This window comes from Chanodichthys erythropterus, chromosome 24 (assembly GCF_024489055.1).
Source record: "Chanodichthys erythropterus isolate Z2021 chromosome 24, ASM2448905v1, whole genome shotgun sequence".
NCBI lineage: Eukaryota > Metazoa > Chordata > Actinopteri > Cypriniformes > Xenocyprididae > Chanodichthys > Chanodichthys erythropterus.
Window position 1 is genome coordinate 24022655 of NC_090244.1, and position 20553 is coordinate 24043207.

General features: G+C 38.2%; 1 long non-coding RNA gene across 2 annotated transcripts in view; it reads right to left on the reverse strand.

Moving 5' to 3' along the window:
* Positions 1 to 20553, reverse strand: part of LOC137015380 (uncharacterized) — a 232803-nt gene that overhangs the window by 84509 nt on the left and 127741 nt on the right. Inside the window, exon 1 of one of the 2 annotated variants that reach the window (XR_010893953.1) lies at positions 8784 to 9169. The exons of the other annotated variant lie outside the window; for it this stretch is intronic. This is a non-coding gene — a long non-coding RNA (uncharacterized lncRNA). Of the gene's footprint in view, positions 1 to 8783; positions 9170 to 20553 lie in introns of those variants that run through there. 2 annotated transcript variants of the gene reach the window in all.

Sequence of the window (20553 nt, forward strand, 5' to 3'; positions counted from 1 at the left end):
CTATCCAGTCTGAATGAAAAGGCAGAGGCAGGAGACATGTACACATGTACGGCAGCATTGTTACACAGTGAAGGTCTAATGGTTCCACACAAAATCCAAAATTAAACAGCTCAGTTTGGCCAACAATATTTGGGACAAGAAGAATCAACAAAATTTGTCACATACCGACATGTTATGATCAATCATGTCAAGCGATTCAATTTTTTTAAATCTAATTAATTACATGATGTGCCGATTAATAAATCTAATAAATCACAAATTAATCGCACATCAAATTTGGCTGAGAAATGACCCTCAAAGATAAAATCATTACTGTGTTAAATGAGAAAAGAATCAAATAGCTTAGCAAAAAAAAAAATATTTCTGTCAGGATCATTCAATTTATCCAATCACCGTCAAAGATGATTGGATAAGAGCAGGGAGAGCAGCGATAACCCCCCTTAAGGTAAACAGAACAGAACCAAGTATTGCAATATCATTAATGTTCTTAATGACAATAATTAATGTAACAATTTAAGAAATGAGTTTGGTCAAAAGAAATATCAGAAGTTCAAGTCCTGACTGGATGAAGGAGGAGCTGGGGACGGAGGAGGGTAATTAGCTTCTGAGCAATGTGATATAACTACTGATAATACTGAATGGACCATATATATACGAATGTAGCTATAGGCTTCGTATTCCTATAGGTCAGTGTGAATCAGCTGAATGTCAGCTGATGCAAGCTTGACTAACGTGACCTGCCAGAACTAACGCTTTACGCTTGATTACACAAACTTTTTCTTTTTTCTTTCTTTTTTTTTTTTTCAGAAGCTGCATCTGAATTGGTATTTATACATATTTATCAAAATGCAAGTAAATGCAAATAAACAATGTGAGTAAATGCAAATAAACAATCTTTATTTTGGGGCAAATTTTCCTTAAAATATGAAATTATTTTTTTTTTAATGAACTGATAATCTAAATAAGAAACTAAAACTGCCAGTAGGTGGCGGTAACTGTCTAAATGAGTAAGTCACTGAGTCATTCATTCATTTGATTCATTCAAAAGACTGATTTATTCAGAAATTAAGTATATGGCTCTCTTTCTGAATGGGTCATTGAATCATTGGTTCATCCAATTGATTCGCTCAAAAGGTGGATTCATTCAGTAATGAAACACCACTGTATTGCTGTATTGCTGTATTGCTCAGAGATGCACAACAGTTCTGCTCTGGCTTTACAGGTAATATTTTTGTTGACAAAATTGAGCAAAAACAGACAATAATATGGCTAAATTATAACAAATTATTAACTTATTTATTGAACTGTTGTATAAAATCAATATCACATTTGCATTCATGCTATTTGGGACAAAAACAGCTCTTGTGTGATATAGCTTAACTATATCATGATATAAATATGAGACAAACTCTCATACAAGGGCATTTTTGCCCTGATATCTTGAATTTTAGGGGCATCTAACTGCATTCTATATAGGCTACAACACACAGTGAGTTGTTGCCCTGCTTCATGTTTGTCACCAATCAATGGTATAAAATGTAAGATGATAGGGCAAGGCGAGTGCGTTAAATCACTTTAATTGCATTTTTTTAAATTAATGGTTTAAATCGAAAGCCCTAAAATATACATACATTTTTTTATTTATGTTTTTTACAGTTACCACAAAAAAATTAAGCAGCACAACTGGTTACAACTTTGATAATATAAAGAAATTTTTCTTGAGCAGCAAATCAGCATATTAGAATGATTTCTGAAGGATCATGTGACACAGGAGAGACTGGAATAATGATGCTGAAAATGCAGCTTTCCCATCACAGGAATAAATTGCATTTTAAAATGTATTAAAATAGAAAAAAGTTATTATAAATTACAATATTTTTTTCACAATTTTATTATTTTTCCCCCATTTGACCAACACATGACTACAGGTTTTACACTTTATAAATGGCAAATTTACTCAACCCTAGGGAGAAAATTGAATCAAGTGCCAAATGAAATATAGAAATATAGTAAAACAACCAGCGACAAATGCATAAAAGCACAAGTATGTGTGTGTATGCGCCTGTTTGAAAGCTGTTTCAAAGGGTCACTGTTGGATTGAACGCAATGCTGTTCCTCAAGTAGGCTCTAGCATATTTTAAATAGAAAGGACTGAATTACAGAGAGAGAGAGAGAATTACATTTTTGAGACAGAAACAGACAAAAAATAGAAAGGGGATGAGAGGACTGGGAAACAGATGAATAAAAGATGTCTGAATCATATTTCGGCCACAGACATAAACAAACTGAGAACTGTTGCCTGTAGCCATCCTCTCAGAGCCCCAGTTCAGTTAAACAAACCTGAATCTACCTGGACAGCCATACTTTCTCACCCCATGCTAAGTCAGTAGAGAAGTCCATCATAATCTGTAGCTAGATGTTACTCACCATGCAATTAAGGCACAGCAGTGATCGAATAAGGCAACTGCAGATCTACAGACTCATTCCAAGTGTTTACAGATATGAGTAAGGCTTCAGTCATCTCTGCTGACTCACTGTCTGAGAACATTGAGCTATCTTGTAAGTTCCACCAAGCAAGATATTTTTTCCACCCATTTGGTACTTTGTATGTCAGTATGTCAGGGGTGGTTGGATAAAGACTGGGAAAAAAGTGCAGAACATCCAGTAAGAGATGACTGGAACAAAAACTAATAGTTGGCCAGCTTTCCAAATAGAGATCCATTATGGATTACGCATGTATAAACATCTGTCTGGAAATGGAAAGGTCAGTTGAATAAATCCATATTGTACGACTTGGATACAGCTTGTAAATTGTTGGTTACAGGCAGTGATACGAACTCTGATAAATTATACTTGCCTTTAAAATCAATATAAATCGCAGTCCATTTTATGTTCATAAATGATTGCATTTGAATGTTCTGTTTCACTTGACAAAAAAAAAAAAAAAGTATGTCAAGACTTGAATTTATCCATTGGGAATTCATTGGATTGCGAAAAGTGGGCATTATGTATCAGAATGCAGCCAGGTGACTGGAAGGAAAAAGCTGGATCGGTGCCATGAACCTGAAAAGGAAACAGGGTCAATTTCATGCTCCTGTTAAAACAAATTGCTGAAATTGTGTTTGAACCAACAGGGTGAATCTTAAGTTAGATTGGATATGTTATTCTCAATAAAAATAGGTTATCCCAGTGAAAACAGTTGGAACGGTATGCGAGTATCTGCATATTTTGGACACATTTCCTCCTGTACTGCACACACGTGGGCTGACAATCATACGCCAAACCAAAAACGTCACACGCTGATTCTTTTCCAGATCATGGTTAAGGTCCATCCATCAGTGTATCTTGTATACATGCCAATCTGAAAGCATTAAGGCTCAAAAATGTCTCTGATAAACTGTTTCCACTTATTGTTTAAAGGACGGAGGATTTAGGAGGATTCCAGAAGGGTCTCAATGCCCTCTGAATTGCTTTGACTTCTTTAATCTCTCTTAACTCACTGCAGAGCCTCTGAACATCGTCATCCAGCCGTGCCACTTTGAGGGACATGCATTATTCCTCACACTGCCAGTCGCTTAACCCCTCAGCTTTCAGAGGATTTTTCCAAGGTCTTATCACAAAATTCAAACTTTTGCACTAAAGCTTTTTGTTTATTCATGGTCCAAGGTCCCTAGATGAAGAACAAGAGGTTCGGTGGAGAATCTGAGATTGGTCAACATGATAATCTTGGACCTGGTTTTGATTAAATTAGCTGCCTACAAAGGAATCACAGTCCGTATTTCATATGTAAATGAAAACAACGCTTTGAGGAATAGATGTACAGCCCATTCAATAGCCTGTCTTAAGGCCCTAATTTTCACTGGAAAAACAAATTTGCAATGTTGTGGAGGCTGGATGATAGACAACAAGGTAAATAATACAGCCCTTTGAATGGACTGCATGTCTATGCCTCATTTCCTAACTCATTTGCATCTTTTATTACATAATATGCTGATTAAGGTTAATAGTTCTGGTCTTGACATGAAGACTGTTCCAAAAGAGTAGGCAGCCACATTATTTTCTAAAGGTGTGGCCACATTTACCATCGCTCTGTGAAATTTCATGAGCAAATTCCAGTAATTTCAATAGGAATTAGTCTGATGAACGTTGACATGATGTCTGACATGTCTCTCTTTTCATACAGATTACATAAACAGAGAATATTTGTTTTTGATTTGATACCACCGCATTTTTTTTTCTTACCAGTGTGAAAGAGACTCAAAATACAATTAAGAGTTATACACCATTTTAATCTGTTGAATATCTTCTTTTATTTGTGTACACAGAGTAAAAACAAAATGTTGTGCTTTTTGTAAAATAAAGAAAACTAACCTGAAGCGTGATCTGTCATCTCCCTCTGAACGAAGTCCAATATGATAGTTCTCAGAAAATGAACTGTAACTTAGTGAATACTAATGACACAAAAATGAGACTTATGTCTAAAAAAACGTTGAAATGACGTTGATGTTATGATGTTTTAAATTGTGTAAGTCAAATCGGAAATAAATATTCTCTGTTTATATAATCTGTATGAAAAGAGAGCCATGTAAGAAGTCCGTGTTTCAGCTCATTATCTGCTAATGCGGCCACGCCCACGAAGCGAGCGCTATTCAGACTCAAATTCAGTCAATACATGCATACATTGTCTCAATCATGTATTTATTATCTTGAAAAGTGTTTTGAATAGCCATCGTTAGTGATCTCTGGTCTCTGTTAGTTCAGTTCCGGGAGAGTCACATGACCTGTTCTTCTTTAGATAAATTTGTGGACTAAAGGTGTACAGAGCGCCCTCCGGCTGCAAGTATGAATTGAAAACACAGTATCCAGTGTTCATAGTGATGACAATAAATATTGAAAATATATTAATCCTCTGTATAGAAAATTGACAAACATGAGAATCCATCCATATTTCTCCAAATGTGCATGCTTTTAAGCTAAAAGCCTATATGAAATGCCACAGAGCTAACATAATTGTTCAGACACTTTGCATCACAGAAATACATTATATTTTAAAGAATATAATCGAATAACATTATTTTAAATTGTAATAATATTTCACAGTATTGCTGTTTTTTCTGTATGTTTGATATACACTATATGATGAGCTTGAGACATGATCACGGAGGGTTTTTTCACAGCCTACCTGACTGATTATGCAAGGATTATGCAAGTCATTTCAGGTCATTATTATGTGATTCTTTTGTCTTATCAGGTGAGAATCACTCATTATTCATGATGATTCACGCCTCTATGCACACTGTGTTTCTTGACATAAATCTCTCTATTGTTTTATATGAACAAGCAGGCAGCATAATGTTTACATCATTCTGAAGCAAAAACTCTAGTCTACAACCTCCAATACCCAGAAGTCTTGTGAACACATATATAATATTTTTTTGTCCTTATTTCAGTGACTTAAGTTTTTTGTTTTCAATAACCATGCATAAACGTTATTCCTTCAAAAATACAAACATGTGCATACATGTTCCTCACATATTATTGTAGCCTAGTTTGTGTTGAATACAGTGTAATGACACATTTTTCCATTAATATGTTTATGAACAACTGAAAAAAAAGCACAAATGTCAGGGCATGTCAAAACTTCTCCAGGGCCCCGAAAATCCTCAGACCCCAGTGGGATAGGCATTTAGGGAATTAGAACTACACCATTTCATCCTCAAACCGATGGTCTTGTCAAACGGTTTAACGGTACCCTGAAAAACATGCTTAAGAAGTTTGTCGACGAGTCTGGGAGGGATTGGGATAAATGGATTCCGTTTCTTCTCTTTGCTTATAGAGAGGTCCCTCAGTGTTCAACCGGTTTCTCACCTTTTGAACTTTTGTTTGGCAGGCAAGTTCGTGGCCCCCTGGACATGCTCAAAGAAGGGTGGATATCAGAGGAACAAGGCCAGTGCAGTATCACTTCATATATCTTACAGATGCAGGACACATTGGAGAACTTTAGAACTCTGGCTAAAGAAAATTTAGCTGCTGCCCAGCAAAGACAAAAGGTATGGTACGATACACATGCCAGGGAAAAGAATTTTAAACCTGGACAAAAAGTTCTGCTATTACCACCATCAGGTACCAGCAAGTTGTTGGCCAAATGGCAAGGGCCATTTGTCATGACAAGAAAACTGGGTCCAGTGACCTGGGAGATTTTGTGTCCCGAAAGAAAACAGCCTAGGCAGGTCCTACATGTTAATCTCTTGAGAGAATTTAAGGAAAGGGTGTCTGATCTCAAAGGTCCTGAGGATGTCAAAGATCAAGTGATGATGGTGAGGCCCATAGTGGAGGAAGAGGGTGAATCTGATATGGAGCCAGTTTGGATTAAAATGTCTTTTACATGTATATTTTGATGAATTATTATGAGGAGAAGCCTTTGGTTAAAGGAAAACTTTATCTTGGGTGCAACTGAGGTTGAAAGTCTATGTGAAGTGTGAAATGTACTGATTAACAAATGGAGTGTTATGATTGGTCCATTTGAATGCTAAGGGAGGGGGCCAAGAGTATAAAAGAGCAGTGGAAATGTTTGAATAAAACGATGGGTGTTTGTTGGGACAGTAGCCAACCATATAGTCTTTTCTTTTGTTTTTTTGTTATGTCTTGAGTTGTACAGTTTTTTTTTTTAGTTTTTTTTTTTTTTTTTTTTTTTTTAGTTTTTTTTCCCCCTGTGTTAAACTTGCCCAATTCATTGGACATGTTGCCTTGGCTTCTGCTGTGTCTAGTTGAAACTTGTGGATCATGAAAATAAAAGAACTTTCCATGGACTTTTTCTGGAGTTTTGCCACTTCTTTTGCTGTCAGTTAGCCACTGCATCGACCATCTCACCACAAAAATATTGACAAGACTAAGTTTAATATAACATCTGTCGTGTTGTTAACTTCTGTGGATGACCTGGGCGCCTCTGTGAGATGGTTGCAGTTCCATCTTTTTAAAATTTCATGTACCACTTTTCTACAGTATTCTCACTGATAAGTAAAGCTTTGCTGATCTTCTTGTAGCCTTCACCTTTCTGGTGTCAAGAAATTATTTTCTTTCTCAGGTCTTGTGACATTTCTCTTCCATGTGGTGCTATTGCTGACAGCATGAAATGGGAAGGGGTTTTAACACCCTTTTATAGTCAACTGTCTGCTGGAAACCTGTGTAATGGATAATTAGACTCATCTGTGGTTGAATTCTTGTTAAATTAGACATTTTTGCTCCAGAGACTTTCAATGGGGTGTACTCATTTTTGCATCACCCTAATTTGACTAAAACTGAAAATTTTGTTCGCTAAGTTATATTATTAACCTTACTTTCATGTTATAAGTTAAACAGATGTTATATAAAACGTAGTCTTGTCAACATTTAGGAAATTGTTTTTGTGTTCATTGAGATATTGTTTAAAATGTTACTTTTCAAAGGGGGTGTACTCATTTACGCTGAGCACTGTACTGGAAGTTGCTGATTGAGACTCGCAGCTCTGAGATCAAAGCATCAAGCATCAAGGAAAAAGAATTTCTGTTCCTTCTTATTACAGATGCATCCCCATGGCAAGCATAGCAAACATTAACAGCCAATTTCGTTGGCCGTGCGCTCTGCAACATGGATGGCTAGATCTGCCAAAGGGAGAGTCAGTACAACTTTTACTTGGACAGCAGAGGGGGGTAGATTTATTAATAACATCCGCCTCATCTCACTCTGCATCCAATTCCTCAAACATTTCACCTTAATCACATGAAAATATCAGAGCTAGCAGGAAGAGTCCAAAAGGGAAAGGACCTTCTGTCAGACTCCTCCCACACTCCGCCTACAACCCTGCAATCAATCCCGCCTTGCCGTTACGGTGGCCGTGGGACTCTAACCGCAAGTTGCAGGTGCTCCCCTCTCATTTTTTCCCCCATGAGAGAGTCAAACATAGTGACCGCATCACAAAGCATGCATTCAACTCCTTCAAGAGCTAAACGTGCTCCATTCAAATGCTAGATTCTAATCTCTCTGACGAGAAATAAGCAAGAGTCTACTGTCATAAATGCATCGATATGAATGCCTTCAACTCCCTTTGAGAGCCGAATGCATTTGTGCAAATGCTGTCTACTATCCCTACTATCTCGTACAAACACTGACATAGGTGGAGCTTCTTACTGCTACCACATAAAGCATGCATTCATCTCCCTTGAGAACCAAACACACTCCATTCAAACACTACATTCTTATCACTCTATCGAGAAACAAACGAGACTATAATCTGCTGCTACGGATGCATTGTTATGGATTCCTTTAACTCCCTCAAAAGCCAAACGTGCTTGTGCAAATGCTGACTACTATCCCTAAGGTGAGAATCAAAGAACAAATCTCTTTCAGAAGTCTCTCGGATGCATCACAATGAGCTCATCCAGCTTGCTTGAGGAGTCAAATGCGAAGAGTTATACTCGCAGCACCAGTAGTGACATCATGTACTGTCATTGGTAATAATGATTTAAGATTGTCATGTTTAGACACGTGCTTCAGATGTTGATGACGTCCCCCATAGCATCTTATTCAGACGCAGTGTCTCATTCCCATTCTTGGACACTGTTATTTGTGATTCATAAACATACTTCACTGAAAAATGATAAAAGGTTGTATGTCTAACATCACAATGTCAATATGGCAGATTGCATTCATACTACAAACATGCATACTTCTAGAACTTACTTTTTTAACATTTGAGAAGGAAGTTCTTTAAATTTAGTGTGTGTGTTTTGAACACAGCTACTTACTTTATAGGTTCCATGGCAGTTAGAAGGCAGCTGTCTATGTAGGCAGTAGACCGCAAGGGAGCTCACTAGGTTTTGGACCACTGCTTAAATCTGAGATGCAGACGACTGCAGTTCAAGTTCAATTGTAGTTCAATTGTAAATAAAAGGAAGTGATATCACTTAAACGAGGAGAAAAAAAGCCTGATTTACAATGAAAAGAAATCTTTCTTTTAATGACAGACCCCGTAGAGCTGACTACGCACTGGCCTACTAGTTACTCAAGCTCTGTGACCCAGATTCCCTGTTGTTGTCAAAATACTTCGTTCTCATGTAACGCCGCAAGACTGTGAGAAAGCCGGACATGTTTTGAAGGACAGCACAGATCCGGAGACTCTCACACACTTTGTGTTTAAAAAACAGCTTCTTAATCTTGAGCCAAACAGACAGTCTGTCCAAAAATGTGCACAAGGGCAAAATTAAACATCATTGCCAGGAACTAGGTCAGAAGAGCAGCATTTTTTTGTGAATGAAGCAACTCCACTGGGTAAAGACAGTCACCAAACACACTCGACCTCCCCTGTGCCGGCTGACTCACACCATTAATGATAAAAACACTTAGGCGTGACAGAATGTACTACATAATTCAGTCTGAGCTTACCAATTACTGATCTACTTACACTCAAGTAGTTTGGACAAAAACATTGTTTGTGGATAGGGGTCATTGTGGTTCAGGATCTGAGTAGCCAACTGAAAGGTTAAAGGATTAAACTTCATTTATCAGCAAAAGATCTGGAGGCTTGCTCATCCTATCTGTCTGACATCTGCATAACTGGCGTGAACTGACTTGCTCTCCTTAAAGTTGACTTTTATTTATGCTATCATTTATTAAGGGGTTTGGCAGATAAACTGGAAAGAGTTACGTTTTTTCAAAAGAATGATGCTTTTACTCTATGAATGTCCTCAGCTATTCAGTTCATCAGTGAATTTCATCTAAAATATATTCAGTATTTATCATTTATTTATCTGTTTATTTTGTAAATTTATTAATAGTAGTAGTTGAACACACCTCATTTATATAATTATTTTAAAAAAACAATATTCCACCTTCTGGGCATTCATGCAGGCAAAACACAACAACAACAACAGCAACAACAAAGAAAAAAAAAAAAAGAAAGAAAGAAAAAAAAAACACCTATTTGTTTGATATAATTAGGGGCCAAGCACCAAAGGTGCATGAGCACCACCTATTCTAATAGTGTTCTTCGTCTTCTGGACAAGTCTATGGCAGCCCATAGAACAGTATGGTAAAAAGTTGCAAAATTTGGCACACAGATAGTGGAAAGTCTGAACATTAACCACAGCAATTTTGGAGTCTCTAACTCTATCTGTCTAGTTCCACCAACTGGCTAAATTTGCACTCACGTTTATGCTAATAACTTTTGAACCATAATGACAATGATGGTTATGACAACCATGACTTGAGGGTACCTGCACAGTTTTGGCACATTGCTACCTAATGGTCTGGAGATATGAAAAATTTATCTTTTTGCTTATTAATTCTTAAACAGTTTGGCCAAAAATCTCTTTTTAAGAGAAAAGTCAAAAATCTTTTAAGATTTAGCATACCGAGTCAAACGATACCCATTTTTTTCATGCCATGTAAAAACAGATATCTTCTCTGGACATCAGTTTTGACAAGTACTATATATCAGCATCCCATGCCCAACTATACGCTTATATTTTCAGCAGGGAAGTGAGAGACTATGCTACCCTTAGTGTCATAACCACACAATTTCTTCTTTCCACAATATTTAAAGGAATACTACTTTTTTCTTCTGATAAAGCATTACGTTTAGCTTTATACACATTTACTTCCTGATGTATTGATGAAAAGGTTAGCTGTATCAGTCGATCTTGCCATGTCTCTCCAGAGTTAAAATATATAATTAGTGAGGGTGACAGTGAAGTGAGAAACTCCACAGTACTGAGCTCTTCCATTTAAATAAAATTTACATTTCTGATTAAAACACTGAACCATGAGCCAAAGCAATTTACTGCCATTAGCTTTGGAAACAGCAACCAATAATTCCACATCAAAATTAATCATATTTGGCCACTAAATTATTCTTAATGGATAACAAAACAAAACATGCAAAAATAAAGTAAAAATATAATATTTAATTGTTTTTTATGATAAGTCTGTAAAAAATAAAAATTAAATTTAAAAAGTGGAAAAACATACATAAGGCATAGAGAAAAGTTCCCAAAAGCTTTCAAAATGAAATAAAATAAAATAAATGAAAAAAAAAATAAATAAATACAAATTAATTTTAAATTCAAATTCAATTATTAATTTATTGAATTAAATTTAATTTAAAAGTAAATTTTTAAGTTAAATTAAATAAATATTTTAAATTTAATTGAATTGAATTTTAATTCAAATTCAAACTTTTTTTTTTAGAGCGTTATTTTCTCTCAGCAAGTTTAAGCAAGGATAGACAGACACTTCACAGGACAGTAGGTGAATGGCACAAAAGTGCAGCCTCAGGATTTACCACAGGCTTGAATCAGCACCTCTCTGACCCAGTCTCAACAAATACTGAGCGCCATGGACATCACAAACCTGGAATTTTTTGGCAGGGCTGTCTTTTGGAAACTGCCTGTATTCAAAGGCCAACCTGCAAAGATGTATCACCTGGTGTACAGAGAAGAAAACGCAGATCCCTGAGCAATGGAAAAAGTAATGCTGTCTAATGAGTCATCGCTCATGCTATTTCCTTTTCTTAGACAGGTTTGTGCTTGGAGATTTGCAAAGGATACCTTTGACATAAAATGTCTTTTGCCAGCTGTTGGAAGATTGAATTCTCCTTTGTGTTTCAAAGAAGTATGGTGTGATAACACCCTCACTTCAAGTTCAAAATCTGAATGACAAGCTTCCAGCTGGATAGAAGCCTACATTATTTAGTTCAAAAGGCATTGTGAACCTATTTATCCACACAATCTTTCATATGAAGAGAATCAACACTAAAGGTGATGATACACGGGGCAACTTTTTGAGCAATGTTGTTAGGAAATGTTGCCATCAACGGGCAACCTGATGAGACACAGGGCAACTAATTAGGGCAACAGACAGTTGGCAGCAACTAATCAGAGAGAAGCAAATCTATTGATGAAAACATTCAAGGATTTTTCTCAATATAGTGGACTTCAGTGGAGCACAAACGGTTCAAGGTCAAAATTACAGTTTACAGTGATCCCAGACGAGAAATAAGGGTCTTATCTAGAGAAACCATAGCTTATTTTCTAAAAACTAAAAAAATAAAATAAAAATAAAAATTGTATACGTTTTAACCATAAATGCTCATCTTGAACCAGCTCTCCTCTTCTCTGTTTGAATTCCAGCAGTGTAGACACTGCTAAGTGTATTACTGCCCTCCACAGGTCAAAGTTTGAACTAAATTGTCATATACAATATGCTAGTGCAAGTATATAACAATTAGTTCAAGCTTTAACCTGTGGAGGGCAGTAATACACTTAGCAGTGTCTACACTGCTGGAATTCTAAGAGAAGAAGAGAGCTAGTTCAAGATTAGCATTTATTGTTAAAAATTAGATAATTTTTTTTGTTTAGTTTTTTATAAAATGAGCGATGTTTTTTCTAAATAAAACCCTTATTCCTCGTCTGGGATCGTGTAGAATGCTTTGAAGCTGCACTGAAACTGTAATTTTGACCTTTAACCGTTTGGGCTCCATTGAAGTCCACTATATGGAGAAAAATCCTGGAATGTTTTCATCAAAAACCTTAATTTCTTTTCGACTGAAGAAAGAAAGACATGAACATCTTGGATGACATGGGGGTGAGTAAATTATCAGGAAATTTTAATTTGAAAGTGAACTAATCCTTTAAATGAGGTAAATTCCCTGTTTTGTGTTGACATATGACAACTTACCAGCGTAAAAAGATAAAAGTTCACTCTCCTTTTCTTCGCTCCACTGCCGCTGAGAGGCCGCCATCTTGTTTTAATTTTTTCTGAAATCTCCAAGCCAGTCATCGGCTGGTAGCATTCTGATTGGAGGATCTAAAAAAAAAATTATCTAAAGTATCCAGATAGAAAATGTTGCTCATTTTCAATGAGAAAGTGCCCAAGCAACATTGCTCAAAAAAGTTGCCCTATGCATCATCACCTTAAGAAACAACAGATTTCAATGAAGTATAATTGGTCACAAATTGTTTGAAAAAAAGACATCTGGGCTTGATACTTGATACTGGGCTTGCACATTAACAACCAACATTAGCACATAGTAAAAACATGCCTCTACCTAAATTTTTGCAAAACTCCAAAATCATACAAAAACACTAGTGGCAGTAAAACAACAACAACTTTTATTCCTTTTCATCCAATTTATGATTACAGCTAGGGAAAGATTGTCGATTAATAAAGACTTATCTTTGCATGTTTTCTTCCAAAATACAATGTTATGGCTTTAAAACACTTTTACCAAAGTGCATGATTTGTAAATGAATACATACTGATGTTTGCATCACACAACCAGCTCCATATGTATGACTTTTCTGATGTGGTAAACTTGCTCGGTAGCTCACCTGATACAGCATTACACTTGTGATGCGGACGCTGGGGTACGAGTCCCATGAAACATGAGTCATGATAAAACAGCTCAAAGACTTGTAGATGCAAGTTAAAATGGCATGGTTGCTTATCTCACGTTTGCTTTTGTTAACACTATCGGTTATGTTTAGGGTCGGGTTTAACGTAGGTGGTACGTTATTTTCAAATGTGATAGATCATTAACATTGTAGCGCTATGTTCAACAATCAACATAAAATGTTGCCAGAATCATGTTCATCTGTTTCGGATAAAAGTGAATATGCTTTTAGCGCCACTAACTGGACATTTAGGGAGTCTCATTTAAGAAAAATAACCTTTAAGGCCTGTACACATCGGGACGAATATCGCACGCGTTTATCGCCAGTGTTTTTCGAGACGTTTTTTGTGTTCACACCCAAGCGATTTTCACTGAGTGAACGTGCAAATTCACTCCCTGACAGTATGTGGCACTTGTGCTTAACGGTAGTGCAAATAAACATATTTAAGATATTAATAAAGTTAAAGAAGATAAAAATGTAGATATTAAATGGCATATATATATGAGAGAAGGTAGTCAGAAATGGTAGTGCATATAAACATATGATATTAGTAAAGTTAAAGAAGATAAAAATGCAGATATTAAATGGCATATATGAGAGATGGTAGTCAGAAACAGTAGTGCAAATAAACATTTATGAAATAGACATTCTCCAACTATATTTCTTGAATGTAAAAGAAAAAAAAAACAGCAAAAATACAGAAATAATACACATCTATTGGTGTGGCCAAGAACTGGCAGAGCACCCATAGCGTGAGTCTCAATCAGCTCCCTAGTTCACTAGTCAGGGAACTGATCAGGGAGTCGGCCACATTCATTTAAATGGTATACTGATACACGACCTAGGAAGCTAGGGAGCTGTTTGAGATGCAGGGATATTTTGTAGGGGTCTTCCTCGTCTACTTACTTTCTCTTCGTGGTCTGTGTGCTCGGCAAGACTGTGCATTTGTGCTTGAGCGCCACCAAGTCATGTTTTACTGTAACTGTAGCAGCTCCAGGCACGTGAACAAAAGCACCAATCTCATTGGTCAGCCAGTTTTTAACGTGGCGCGTCAAACCAAAAAAACGAATCCGAGGTGTGCACACTCACATTGGCGCCCGTTGTTTAGTCACGAGGCGTTAAACATTGGCAAAAATCGCACGCGATATTCGTCCCAGTGTGAACAGGCCTTTAGATTGCAAAGTAAGAAAGAAATTACAGTATTTTACACCTCACAATGAATATCAATCAATTTTATTACAGTTACTTTTCTTAAATATGACATCCTTGATGAAGTATTTAGCCTTCAAATGTGATCTCTGGAGGACGCAGCCTCCGAAATGAGACACAGCTCCTGTCACCAAAGGAGTGTGTTTTTGGTTGTGAGAGTAAGATTACCTTTTTCAGCTTCCCAAAGAACCCAGCGTTAAGGGAACAGAGGATGAAGTTTGTTTTTTCCGGGGCAGCAACGGAGTTGTGCATGTATGTTTCTTTGTTCCCGGGATTTCGGTGATGATCGCTTTGTAAACAAGTCCCAGTTCGGCGCTGGATTTGCAGATCGCGGGTGGTGAGTAAAGCTGCATCAGATGTCTGTGTTTTGTTGGCAATCGGCGCACAAGTGCATATAATGCAAACAACACAAACGTTTTTGTTCCCTTTGTATTTATAATGATGTCGCAGCTAGCAGAAGACATCTACGCAGAAGCTATGCGATCGTGACTCTTTAGCTCCGCCCACAGCACTGACGGCGGGCATACCTCCGGGAGCTCGGCTTTTTCCGGAAAGACTTGGTTTAGCATATCTATCTTTTATAAATATGACAAAACTAAAGACTTTACAGATATATGAAGGATGCATTGTTACTCTATATGTACTAGGGCTATGATTAATCGTGATTAATCGTTTGCAAAATAAAAGTCTGTGTTTACGTAATATATATGTGTGTGTTCTGTGTATAATAATTATGTATATATAAATACACACACATACAGGTATAAAGTTTAGAAATATATGCATGTATTATAAATATATATATATATATATATATATATATATATATATATATATATTTATATATATTTTATATTCCATATAAACAAATATTTTATATATAAATATAAAATTTTTCTTAAATATATACATGAATGTGTGTGTATTTATATATACATAATTATTATACACAGAACACACACATATATATTACGTAAACACAGACTTTTATTTTGTAGATGATTAATCTCGATTAATCGTTGCAGCCCTAATATGTACTCAAGATTAACATGAGATTAATCTGGCAGAAACTGTGTGTGATATTACTTTTCTTTAAATTATAACATGAAAGTAAGGTTAATAATATAACTTAGAGAACAACATTTTCAATTTTACTCATATTAGGGTGATGCAAAATTGAGTACACCCCACTGAAACTGAACTGTCTCTGGAGCAAAGCTAAATTTTAGACTACAAATGTCTAATTTAACAAGAATTCAACCACAGGGGAGTCTAATTATTCATTACACAGGTGTCCAGCAAACAGTTGACTATAAAAGGGTGTTAAAACCCCTTCCCATTTCATGTTGTCAGCAATGGCACCACATGGAAGAGAAATGTCACAAGACCTGAGAAAGAAAATAATTTCTTTACACCAGAAAGTTGAAGGCTACAAGAAGATCAGCAAAGCTTTACTTATCAGTCACAGTACTGTAGCAAAAGTGGTACAAAAGTTTAAAAAAAAAATGGAACTGCAACCATCTCACAGAGATGAAGTTAAAGCGGAAGTTAACAACTTGACAGGAGCGGCTTCTGATGAGAAGCGTTGAAGAAAATCGGCATGCAAGTAGAAAGCCAAACTGGGGTGACTATTTCCCGTGACACAATACGGCGTAAACTGCAGAAGAATGGCATGCATGGGTGCCGTCCACGAAAGAAGCCTCTCCTAAAGCCCAGGCACAAAAAAGCCTACCTAGAGTTTGGCCTATGCTGACAAAGCTGAAGACTACTGGGACTCTTAACTCTGGAGTGATGAGACCAAGATAAATGTTTTTGGAACTGATGGCTTCAAAACTGTGAGGAATACAAAGGTGAAGAATGCAAAGAAAAATACATGGTGCTTACAGTGAAACATGGTGGTGGCAGTGTCCTTATGTGGGGCTGCATGAGTGCTGCTGGTGTCGGGGAGTTGCATTTCATTGATGGCATCATGAATTCACAGATGTACTGCTCTATACTGAAAGAGAAGATGCTACCATCACTCCGTGCCCTTGGACATCGTGCACTTTTCCAACATGACAATGATCCTAAACGCACATCTAAGGCCACTATTGGATTTCTGAAGAAGAACAAGGTGAAAGTGATTCAGTGGCTCCTGATCTGAACCCAATCGAACACCTACAGGGAATTCTGAAGAGACAAGTTGAGCATCACTCTCTATCCAGCATCCAGTCTTTAAAAGAGGTAATTCTTGAAGAATGGAAAAAGATAGATGTTGCAAAATGTCGCCAACATGTTTATTCCATGCCTAGAAGACTTGGTGCTGTCATTAAAAATCATGGAGGCCATACAAAGTACTAGATGTAGTAGTTTTTGTTGTGGGGTGTACTCATTTTTGCATCACCCTAATTTGAGTAAAACTGAAAAATGTGTAATCTAAGTTATATTATTAACCTTACTTTCATGTTATAAGTTAAACAGATGTTATATTATTAAACATTTTGGAAATTGTTTTTGTGTTCATTGAGATATTGTTTAAAATGTTACTTTTCAAAGGGGGTGTACTCATTTACGCTGAGCACTGTATATTACTAAATATATTACATTATTATACTTATAATTTTGTATAATTTTATACTGTATTATTGTTGTATTATTTAATTTATTAAATTGTACTGTATTTATTATTTAATTGTATTATTTATTTTTTAAAATGCTAGTTAATGCTAGTTATCGCATTGGACTAAAACTTACTGACTTTACTCACCGAGGGTATATCTACTCCCCCAAGTTTTTTTGGAGAATTTTTGTAATTTTCTGCGATTGTTTTCTTACCTTGTTACTGTTACATGTGCACTCTGTTTTGGACTTGGTTTGGACTTGTTGTTGTTCTATTTCCCGCCACCAGTTTGTCACCATAGCAACTAATCATCACACCCAGCTGTTCCTTATCACCCTGCTTGATATCCCTTGTATATGAGCCCTGTGTTTCCAGTCCTGTGTTGTCTGGTATTGTTCATGTATTGTTTGGTGTATGTTCCTGCCAGTTCCTGTATTCTCCTGTCGATATTCTAGTAAAAGACTTGTTTATATGTATATTACTCCTCGTCATGTGCTTCTTACACCAGCAACCGTAACAGAATACCGGACCGAAACAGTCAAACAGATTGCGGCGTGTTAAGTGTTTGTTGTTTTCCGTCATAGTGGTTTTTTTCGTGTTTCTATTTACATCCCCGTCATCATGTACACACCCGCATTTCTGTTAATCTGCCTTGAGCAGAAGGACCGCTCCCTCGAGGAACATCTGAATGACTTTCTGTTCCTAGCACCATCGACACAATTCCCGGACAGCAGCCTTTGCAACTTTCTGTTTGCCGGCCTGAACACCACCACCAAAGCGCTGCTGTCTGGGGAAGGACCTTGAGGGAGCTTCCCTGAATACGTGGAGTGGGTACTGGCGTCCTGTGGATCGCCAATGACCGTGGGCTTCTACGACAACGACGCCAGTCCCACTCCCACTCCAGCGCCCAGCCAGGAACCATCAGACGGCGTGGAAGGACAGCACGACCCCACCAAAGACAGAGAGCCAGCCTCCACCGCGATGCAGGAGCCAGCGACCAGCGGAACGACTGAGCGTAACATCGCCGCGGAGACGGAGCCCAGCATGTCTGACCAGGTGTGTGAGTTTGCTGTCACCATCGCCGAGGGAGACAGTGTGGAAGACGAGGGGTTGGATGCCCACACTCCCGCCAGAGTGAGTTCCAGGCAAGCGCTATAGAGTATGACTTTGAAAAAGATTCCTTACCTGAGTTAGTACCTCCTGAGACTGTCATTTTCATTTTGGATGAAATGGTACCGCCCAGCCTCCCTCTCCCACCTCCTCTCCAAAACCCTGTTAATGACTTTGTTTGTCCCAGTCCCTCTGCTTTTCTGCCTGTTCTCCAGCCCACAACCTTGCCTGCTACCCAGCCTTCACTGTCTCACATCACGCCCTCAGCTCTACTCCAGCCTCCTCTCAGTGGCGTGGCTACACCTGGGGCCTGCTGTGAGCCAGCCTCAGGCGATGAGGATCCTGTGGCTCCGCCTCCAGCCTCAGATCACGTCATTCCACCTCGACTCATCGTCCTGACTCCTCCGCCTCTGCTCCTGCCACCCTCATCTACAGCAGTGACCATCGAGCGTTCGGCTCCACTGGACTCCCTCGGTCCTGCGACTCCGCTTGGGTCAGTCATCGCCTTCACTTTGCCACGGACTTACGGGTCGTTTGAGTTTCTCCGACCCTCCACCCCTACGGCTCTGTTGGGCTCCGCCTTCCCTCAGACTCCGCCTCGGCCCTCAGTCGTTCCAGCTCCACCTCAGCCCTCCGGTACACTGCTGCTGCCTCGGGGGGCCGTCGCGAGGAAGTCGTCGTGGACTCAGAGGTCATCAGCATCACTCCGCTCCTTCGGCTCTCTGTCTTCGCCTAAGGGTCCCTCTTCTTCGGCGAAGCTGCTTCCACGCCTCCCCAAGGTGGTTTGGAACACTTCACCACCTCGGCTCCTCCCTCCAGCAACGTCGCCTTGGGTCGCCGTCCTGGCTGTGGCCTGGAGCAACATCTGGTCTCCTCTGCTCAAGGCCATTCACTGGACTTCACCACCATCTGCACCTCCCTGGATTTCTTCATCTCCTGCACCTTCCTGGATCCCTGCACTTCACCTCCTCCCGGATAGCCGTCCGCCTCCCGAACCGCCTCCTACATCTTTGTCATCTCTTCTTTCATCTTCCCCTCTCCACGGCGCGAGGACGCGCCTTTCCGGGAGGGGGCGATATGTTACATGTGCACTCTGTTTTGGACTTGTTGTTGTTCTATTTCCCGCCACCAGTTTGTCACCATAGCAACTAATCATCACACCCAGCTGTTCCTTATCACCCTGCTTGTTATCCCTTGTATATGAGCCCTGTGTTTCCAGTCCTGTGTTGTCCGGTATTGTTCATGTATTGTTTGGTGTATGTTCCTGTCAGTTCCTGTATTCTCCTGTGGATATTCTAGTAAAAGACTTGTTTATATGTATATTACTCCTCGTCGTGTGCTTCTTACACCAGCAACCGTAACAGTTACACTTGTGTCACCAAATCTGGATTCAATCCAATCCAATTAGGACAGGCTTTGTATTTCTTTTTGGATCTGATGATCATATGCCTCCTTTATATGAGCTTATACATCTTACCAAAAAAAAATATATATATTTGTGGGTAATTTTGGCTATATATATATATATATATATATATATATAAATAAAAAAAAACATTCTATACAATTTACCACACCAGTGTGCTTTAATGTTTAACCAGGAAGGTTGTTTTGTAATGCTTTTATCTCCTACAAAATGGCACACTTGTGGTGTTCCCTGTCAAAAATGACCAGCATACAAAAAATTGTTTATGAATCTCTCGTTATGCTATATTATCACCAAATATAGGATTCAAGCTTTGTCAACTTCTAATTTTTTTGACTCATTTCTGACTACCATATTACAATTAATGACCATTGTTAAAGAAAATGCTTGACAACCCAGAAATCACTATTTACTAGTGTTGCAGTTACGCTGCTATGTGAGTGATGTGAAACAGGCCTTACTGTTAGACTCTGCATTGCCCTAACCCTGACCTCAACAAGAATGGCATCTACGCTAATATCTGTCTCTCTGCTTATCCTGAGGTTTGCCGGGTGCTGGATCCAGGCCGTATCCAGGTCAGATGGAGAACCTGCGTCTGGACCTGACTACAACGTAGCCCAGGATCCCCGTATCCGCTTACATATATTTATATATAATCGATTTTTAATCTCTATAATAAAAATGTACAATTCAGATTTTGATCTCCATATACATTTACATATATATATCTTCCAAGGGGTTTTTTCCCTCCTAGGACTTTTTTCCCAGTGCTAGCACGCTGG